This window comes from Loxodonta africana, unplaced genomic scaffold (genome assembly GCF_030014295.1).
Source record: "Loxodonta africana isolate mLoxAfr1 unplaced genomic scaffold, mLoxAfr1.hap2 scaffold_31, whole genome shotgun sequence".
Classification (NCBI taxonomy): domain Eukaryota; kingdom Metazoa; phylum Chordata; class Mammalia; order Proboscidea; family Elephantidae; genus Loxodonta; species Loxodonta africana.
Window position 1 is genome coordinate 85,752 of NW_026975029.1, and position 8,718 is coordinate 94,469.

General features: G+C 42.8%; 1 long non-coding RNA gene across 1 annotated transcript; it reads left to right on the forward strand.

Annotated features, from left to right (window-relative positions):
• Window positions 1–253: 253 nt before the first annotated feature.
• LOC135229467 (uncharacterized) lies at window positions 254–5,665 on the forward strand. The gene is made up of 2 exons (XR_010320164.1): window positions 254–2,358; window positions 5,428–5,665. It is a non-coding gene; the product is annotated as an uncharacterized LOC135229467 (long non-coding RNA).
• The last annotated feature ends 3,053 nt before the right edge of the window (window positions 5,666–8,718 follow it).

Consider the following 8,718-nt stretch of genomic DNA (forward strand, 5'->3'; position numbering starts at 1 on the left):
TCCATTAAGAACCTGACTTCCGTACAACCGCTTTCTGACCGGTGGGCCACAGTGACATCTAGGGTCTCCTGGATTCAGTGTCAGTTCAGAGGCAGTATCCAGTAATTCTTACGCTTGTACAGATCAAGTAACTACTCGATAGACTTCCCATCTATTTCACTCCTAGGGACACCATGACTAAGTAGCCAATGCCATGAGTCCATAGGAGTCAGGCTACTCTCATTACTGCTTTGACTCCACTATCCATTATGTGAACCACACCTACCTTGTTCTTGTCCATTGAGTCACCCGCATGGCCCCTAACACCGTGGGGTCCAATCAGCCCCATTGTAGTTTGGTGTCTTAATTCAGTTAGGGCATCTCCCATTGTGAGATCTGACTTCCATAAAATAACAATCACAGCAGTCTTCAAGGATGCTGGGGCTCCCTTCACAAATTTATTCCTCACCATTGCGGTAAAAGGTGTGTCCTCTGAGCATTCCATGTGTGGGTCTGTGGGTCTAAGCCGAGAAATCCACTCTAACATGCCAGTTTCCCTAAGCCTTTGGATACCTTCTTCTACTGTGAAATCAAGGCGGGTCTGGCACTTCAGCTGGGTTTAGTGTGGGCCACCGCTTAATCTGTGCTTCACTGAATCAGTCACATAAACTATTAAATCCTTTCCTAAGCTCTCTAGCTGAAACACTGGATGAAGGATCTGTGCTTAGTGGACCCATATCAATGAACTCAGGCTGAGGCAACTTTATGTTCCTTGCACCATTATCCCACACCCATAATAGCAATTCCCACACGTAGTCTCCAGGCTTTTGTTTGTATGTATTAGAAAAGTCAAGCAGTTCTTTTTCTTTTGGAGTGTAGTGTACCTCCCCCTGGATCACATTTTGTGCTTTACCTTTGAGGATAGCAGGGACTTCAGTCTAGTTATAGGCCTAGAAGCAACAATGGGTGTTGGGAATGTGTCTGGAGAACATTCAGCAATGTCTTGTAAGACATCTGCCTTAAGGGATGATGCCCCAGGCAGTGACTCAGACATCACCCTAGTGGACGACTGAGACAAAGGCTCTTCAGACACAACTGGGTTAATCTCAGCAGATGGGGGTCTGAGGGGCTAACAGTTTTCCTGGGGAGGGTGGTTTAGCAGCCAAACATGGAGTAATCCCTTCAGGCGGGAGCTGCTATTTGGTGATGGCCTTGCTATTCCTCAATGAAACTCATTTTCTTTCACTCCTAATAGAGTGTGGGATTTTGTTCTTCAACAACACAAACAAACAGAAAACATGACCAGAGCCTTTGCAGCAGCAAATTAGCTAGGAGAAGATTATAATGTAATGCTTTCAAGTTCTGATTTAAAGTAGAATTCTAACCCAGACAAAATGTGAGGGCAATCAAGGCATTTCCAGACAAGTAAGTAAGAACTTAAACATCTACTTGCAAGGCATGCACCTTGAGGAAACTGTTGGAGAAAGGAAATCGGCACAAAGGACTGATGAGAAAAAAAAAAAAAAAAAGACTGTTTAGGCATAGAAAATAAAAACAGGCATCTGATCTGTCTGTAAAGAGACTAAAGTAACTCTAAGCGCTCAATGTAGTCTTTCACCTTAGGTTTGGCGTTGGCTGTCTAGCAGCTCCAGGTAAGCTTTCCCCCAGGTTCTACCCTCCTTCCCTAGGAATCAACCCATCACCATGAAGGAAATGAGTTGCTTTGCGGATCAAGCTAAAGAATGTGAAGACTTAAGGCAAACTTTTGGTATCAGCCTCCTCAGGTTTCTGACATGCCCAGCAAAGTGAGAGATCATGGAAACTCCTTGTTTCCATTCTCATCTGGAGAGCTAACATTCTGAGCAACGTGATTGTTAACCAACCAGTCTTGAGAATATCCGTCCTGTGGCTGCTTTGTAACCAAGGTGAAACCCCCTTGACCTCCTGTCTTTCAATTGTGTCTTGTAGCCAGTCAATCGGCTCACGTAAGCAATAATGACAACGATTGTGCTTTACTTGTCGCGTCTTTGATTGACCTTCGTCACTGTGAACCAACAAGAAAAACTGTAATTTTATTCTCCCCCTTCAGCACTCTGATTACTCCTGATTTGCCTTCTTCCCGTGAGATTCCGGAACGTCAGCCTGAGACTTTGCGATCTCCCACTGCCACGTCTCCGCTGCAATAAATCTCTTTCGATTTTACCTTAAGGGAGCTGGGAAGTCTTTTCTCTCCAACATTTTGGCGTAGTTAATCGGCAGGGTTTTTGGAGTTACCCTTCCCCCGGAGACCCGAAGACCTGAAACACGGGATTCCGGCACCAAGGGCCCCTTTGTGTGCCCCTCGCTGCAGCTTTTTCGGACCCTTCTGGCTGTCTGGGGGTAAGTGCTCCCGAAAAGCAAACTGTGCATTTCCCCGTGGCTCTGTTGAGAATCTAGCCCCGAACTATTTCGGTGCAGCTTTTGCGGAGATTAACCGAAGTCGTTTCTCTGCTCCCGGTTTTTCTTTTTCTCCTTCGCGGTGGAATCGGCCTGTAAGCTTGTTGGAACTTCGCGTTCCACCTTTACTGTCCTCGGAAGCCTGTTAAAACGTTGGGTTTCCAACTGCGTTCCCAGACTGCCACCTAGTGGCTTCATCTTGTGAAGTGTGGTCCTGATCATCTTTCTTTCTTTTCTCTTGGCTAATTATCCTTTGAACAGCTGTTTGCTGTGGCGTTTTGGGGTCTCGGATCTGGAAGAGCGCAGGGCAAAGCTCCTCATGCGCTTTTGGCAAACCCTGAAAGTGTTACATTTTAAGTGTGTCCTTTGAACTTTCTGTCTTTTGTTTCCGGATTCCAGTCACAGTTTGAACCCTTTGGAGCTTGACGAGTCTGCCATCTAGTGGACGAAAATTATCATTCTTCGCAGGAACCTTTTTTCCTTTTGTTTTTCTAAGGCTCCATTTTGGCTTAGATCACCTGGTTGCCACTTGGTAGTGCTTCCTAAGATAGGGAACAGCGCTTCTAAAGACCATAAAGCATTCCCTTCTGGGACTCCCGTTTGATATACGGTCAGGAATTATGGCGCCAATTCAGTTCAGTACCCTCAAAGACGGCCTGCACTTATCAAGGAAAATAGTACTGATCAATGCCTATGTTATGGCAGTTCTGAACTCACTAAGTTAACTTTTCTGTGCAGCAAATTAAAAAAAAAAAAAAAAGACCCAAACCTAGTGTCCTCGAGTCAGACTCATAGCGACCGCATAGGATAGAGTAGAACTTCCCCATAGCTTCCAAAGAACACCTGGCGGATTCGAACTGCTGACCTTTCGGTTAGCAGCAGGAGCACTGAACCACTAGGCCACCAAGTTTTCCAAGAGAATAAAACCAATAAAAGCTCCCAGATTAATCGGACCCAACGGAAGGCCTATTTTAATTGTCTTTTGGAAGCTTTCAAATGGCAAAATGACAGCAAATTTCCTTCATTATGAGATGTTGTATCTAGACAAGCAGAACTGATTAAGGAATCGCAAAGACACTGCCTCAGCAGAACTTCCTTATCATGGAAAAGAGGAAGGGGTTCAAGAGGAAAGGACCAAACCTCCAGTTGAAACCAGCCCCATAGCTGAGATGCCTTTTAAGGTGAAATACCCCAAAACTGGAGGTGGACAGCCTGAGGTTACTGGTGCCTCCTGGTCTAAGGCCAAACTTCACACCATTCTTAGAGTTCCCCAGCCTGTGTGAAGATCCTCAGAAATTTAAGGAAGAATTTAAAATTCTGGCAGAAACTTATGAGTCTGGTCCAGGTGATCTATATAACTTGTTACACATGTTGCTAGGACCTGGGGGTGCTCAAAGGTGGTAGGAAGAAGCTAACCGGAAAGAACCTGAGAAATCATTGTCCATCCAACCAAACGTCTCAGGTACTGATTTGGTAACTCAGACTATACCTCTTACAACAAAATTAACCAAATGTTTTACAAAGATTTTTTCCTATAAGATTGTTTGGGCTAAAGTTCAAGCTTGCAAGCAGGAACAGGGTGAGAATGTTTATCACTACAGACATCGCTTGACCAGACTTTTTATGGAGAATTCAGGGTTGAACCTAGAAGAAGAGGAAAACAGGGTAACTTTTAACACCATTTTTGCAGAAGGATTACAGCTAACTCAGGGTGTAGTCCTTTACAAAAATGGTTTTAGTTAGCTGACTTAGTTAAATGACATCAGTTAAATTTAGAGAATGCGAAAACTTCCCTATACACCACCGTAGCCTACAATTAGCCAAAACCTTAGAACAGAAACTGAGCTGAAAACAAAGGCTCGACAAAATAAATCTATGTCTTTCCAATTACAACAAGTAGAGTTTCCCGGACGCAATCAGAGATTGAAACTTCAATTTAGGAACAGGTCCAGGGCTCCTGGGTCTGGAGTTCCTGGGGTCCACTATTTTTGTAAGAAGTCTGTACATTTTAAGAAGAACTGTCTTAAATTAAAAAGTCAGTCTGCTGGTATAGGATAGGCACAAAGACCAGTGGAATAGAATTCAGAGTTCAGAAATAAACCCATACACCTATAGCCAGTTGATTTCTGACAAGGGTGCTAAGTCCATTCAAAGGGGAATGAATAGCCTCTTCAATAAACGGTGCTGGGACAACAGGATCCCATATGCCAAAGAATGAAGCTGGACCCCTACCTCACACCATATATGAAAATTAACTCAAAATGATTACAGAATTTAAAGAGACATTTCTCCCAAAAGAAATAAAACTCTTAGAAGAAAACAGAGTTAAAACTTCAAAACCTTTTTTTGACAATGAATTCTCTGATACGAAGCCAAAAGCGTGAGCATCAACAACAAAAAATAAACTGGACTTCATCAAGTGAAGTTTTTTGTTTTTTTGTACGTCGAAGGATTTTATCAAGAAAGTGAAGAGATAACCTACAGAATTGAAGAAAAAAAAATGCAAACCAAATATCTGATAGGGGATTCATATCTAAAATATATAAAGAACTCCTACAAATCACCAAAAAAAAAAAAAAAAAGAGATGAACAACATGTTATGGGTTCAATTGTGTCCCCCCAAAATGTGTGTCAACTTGGTTAGGCCGTGGTTACCGGTATTGTGTGATTGTCCACCATTTTATCAGCCTTGTGATCTTCATATGTGTTGTAAATCTGACCTCTACGATGTTCATTGGAAACCCTGGTGGTGTAGTGGTTAAGAGTTGCGACTGCTAACAAAAAGGTTGGCAGTTCTAATCCACTAGGTGCTCCTCGGAATCCATATGGGGCAGTTCTACTCTCTCCTATAGGGTTGCTATGAGTTGAAATCTACTCAAGGGCAAGGTTTTTTTTTTTTTTTTTTCCAATGATGTTAATGTGGAAGGGTTAGAGGTAGTTATGTTAATGAGGTAGGACTCAACCTACAAGATTAGATTGTATTTTGAGTGAATCTGTTTTGATATATAACAGGGAGAAGGGAGCAGAGAGACTGGAGGACTTCATTACCACCAAGCAGAAGAGCCAGGAGCATTTGCTTTGAACCAGGGGCCCCTGCACTGAGAAGCTGCTAGATCTGGGGAAGACTGATGACAAGGACCTTCTCCCAGAGCCAACAGAGAGAGAAAGACTTTCCTAGGAGCTGACGCCCTGAATTCAGACTTCTAGTCTCCTAGACTGTGAGAGAATAAATTACTCTTTGTAAAAGCCATCCACGTGTGGTATTTCTGTTGTAACAACACTAGATGACTCAAATAAAACATGGGTAAAGAACTTGAATAGACATTGCTCCCAAGAAAAATATACAAATGTCCAATAACCACATGAAAGTATGCTCAATATCTTTTGTCATTGTTGCTGTTGTTGTTAGGTGCCCGTGAGTCAGTCAGTTCCAACTCATAGTGACCCTACGAACAACAAAAGAAAACACTGCCTGGTCCTATACCATCCTCACAACCACTGTTATGCTTGGGCCCATTGTTGCAGCCACTCTGACAATCCATCTCATTGAGGGTCTTCTTTCTTGCTAATCCTCTACTTTAGCAAGCATGATGTCCTTTTCCAGGGACTGATCCCTCCTGATAACATGTCCAAAGTAAATGAGACTTAGTCTTGCCATCTTAGCCTCCAAGACGCATTCTGGTTGTACTTCTTCCAAGACAGATTTCTTTGTCCTTTTGGCAGTCCATGGTTTATTCGATACTGTTTGCCAAAAGCATAATTGAAAAGTATCAATTCTTCTTTGATCTTCCTTATTAATTGTCCAGCTTTCACATGCATATGAGAAGATTGAAACACAATGGCTTGGGTCACACACACCATAGTCTTCAAGGCAACGTCTTTGCTTTTCAACACTTAAAGAGTGTTCTAAGTTTTTTTTTTTTTTTTTGCATCAGATTTGCCCAGTGCAATCCGACATTTGATTTCTTGACTGCTACTTCCATGGGTGTTGATTGTGAATCCATGTGAAGCGAAATCCTTGACAATTTCAATCTTTTTTTTTTTTTATCATGATGTTGCTTATTGGTCCATTTGTGAGGATTTTTGTTGTATGTTGAGGTGTGATCAATCCATACTGAAGGCTGTGGTCTTTGGTCTTCATCAGTAAGTGCTTCAAGTACTCTTCACTTTCAGCAAGCAAGGTTGTATCATCGGCATAACACAGGTTGTTAGTGAATCTTTCTCTAATACTGATGCCCCGTGTTTGTTCATATACCCCAGATTCTCAGATTATTTGCTCAGCATACATATTGAACAGGTCAGTCGAAAGGATACAACCCTGACGCACACCTTTACTGACTTTAAACCACACAGCATCCCTTTGTTCTGTTCGAATGACTGCAAGTTGCTGTGTGTACAAGTTCTTCATGAGCACAATCGACTGTGCCAGAATTTCGCATCTTCGCAAAGTTATCCATAATTTTTTATCACCCACACAGTCGAATGCCTTTGCATAGTCAATAAAACAGAGGTAAACATCTTTCCGGTATTCTCTGCTTTCAGCCAGGATCCATCTGACATCAGCAATGATATCCCTGGTTTCACGTCCTCTTCTGAATCCAGCTTAAATTTCTGGTAGTTCTCTGTGCATATACTGCTACAGCTGATCTTCAGCAAAAATGTACTTGGGTGTGATATTAATGATACCGTTCGATAATTTCTGCATTCTGTTGGATCACCTTTCTTGGGAATAGGCATAAAGATGGTCGGCCAGGCAGCTGTCTTCCAAATTTCTTGGCATAGACAAGCGAGCACTTCCAGCACTGAATCTGTTTGTTGAAGCATCCCAGTTGATATTCTGTCCATTCTTGGAGCCTTGTTTTTTGCCAGAGCCTTCAGTGCAGCTTGGACTCTCTCTCGGCTCTGGAGGAAGGTCCTTCTCCTCAATCTTCCCATGGACTGGGAGCTTCTTAGCACAGGAAGCCCGGATCCAAAGCACCGTTTCTGCTCCCAGTGCTTCTTTCTTGGTGGCATGAGGTCCCCATTCTCTGCTGGCTTCCCTTTCTTTTTATCTCTTGTAAAAAAGAGAAAAAAGGATAAAAGGTGGTGCAGGCCAACTCCAGAGAAACTTCCTTTACACTGGATCACGGATATGACCTTAGTAAGGGTGTTATAATCCCACCCTAATCCTCTTTACCATAAAATTACAATCACAAAGTAGAGGATAACCACAAAATACTGGGAATCATGGCCTAACCACGTTGACGCATCTTTTGGGTGGACACATTCAATCCATGACATTCTGCCCAATGGTCTCCAAAAATTCATGTCCTTGCTACATGTAAGACACATTCACCCTATCACATCACATCACAGCAAAAGCCCTAAATCAACTCCAAGTCCAAAATCCACAAATTCTTCTTTACCTGTGAAATCTAGAATACAAGTTTGTTTGCTTCCAAAGTACAATGGCAAACCAGGCACAAACTAGATATTTCCATTACAAATGGGAGAAATTGCAGGGAAAGTAGTGATGACAGGAGTAAAGAAAGTCTATAGAATATATTCCATTAGCCCTCAAGGCTGGAAAATAATCCTCTGTTCTCTGAGAGGATTCACACAATGGCCCTGCCCTCCAGACTCCAGGTATTGGTCGCATTCTCTGGATTCTGAGTCGAGGCCCCTGGGCCCTGGGCTTTAGCTCCGACTTTCAGGCCCAGGCAATAAGACTTACCAAAATAAAATTAAAAACATACATAAATGGATGGAAAAGGTATAATATGCAAACACCAAACAAAAGAATGTTCGACTTGCTTTGCTCATACCAAATAACATAGGTTTCAGAGTAAAAGTATATTAGCATAAACAGACGGAGAATAAAAACAATAAAAGGGTTAATTCACCTAGAAAATATAATAACCCTATGGCAGCGGATTTTTTTTTTCTTTTCTTGGTTTAAAAGTCTATGTCTCTATTACGAGAGATTCAAAATACAATGAAAAAAAAAAAAACTAATGGGAGGAGGAGCCAAGATGGCGGACTCGACAGACACATCCTTGGCGCCCTCTTTACAACAAAGACCCGAAAAAACAAGTGAAAGAGTATATTTGTAACAAGCTGGGAGCCTTGAGCATCAAAGGCAAGCTTAGACAACAAACTGAGGGGTAGGGGAAGGAAGGGACCTTTCAGAAGCGGAGAGGAGTTGCCGGCCCTGAATCGTGGGGAGCCCTCAGGCACCATTCCCGGAGCAGCGGAGGTGGCAGCGGCGGGCGGGTCCTAGCGTTTGGCCGCAGTCTCCTCGGGGAGAAGCAGCAGCCACACAGC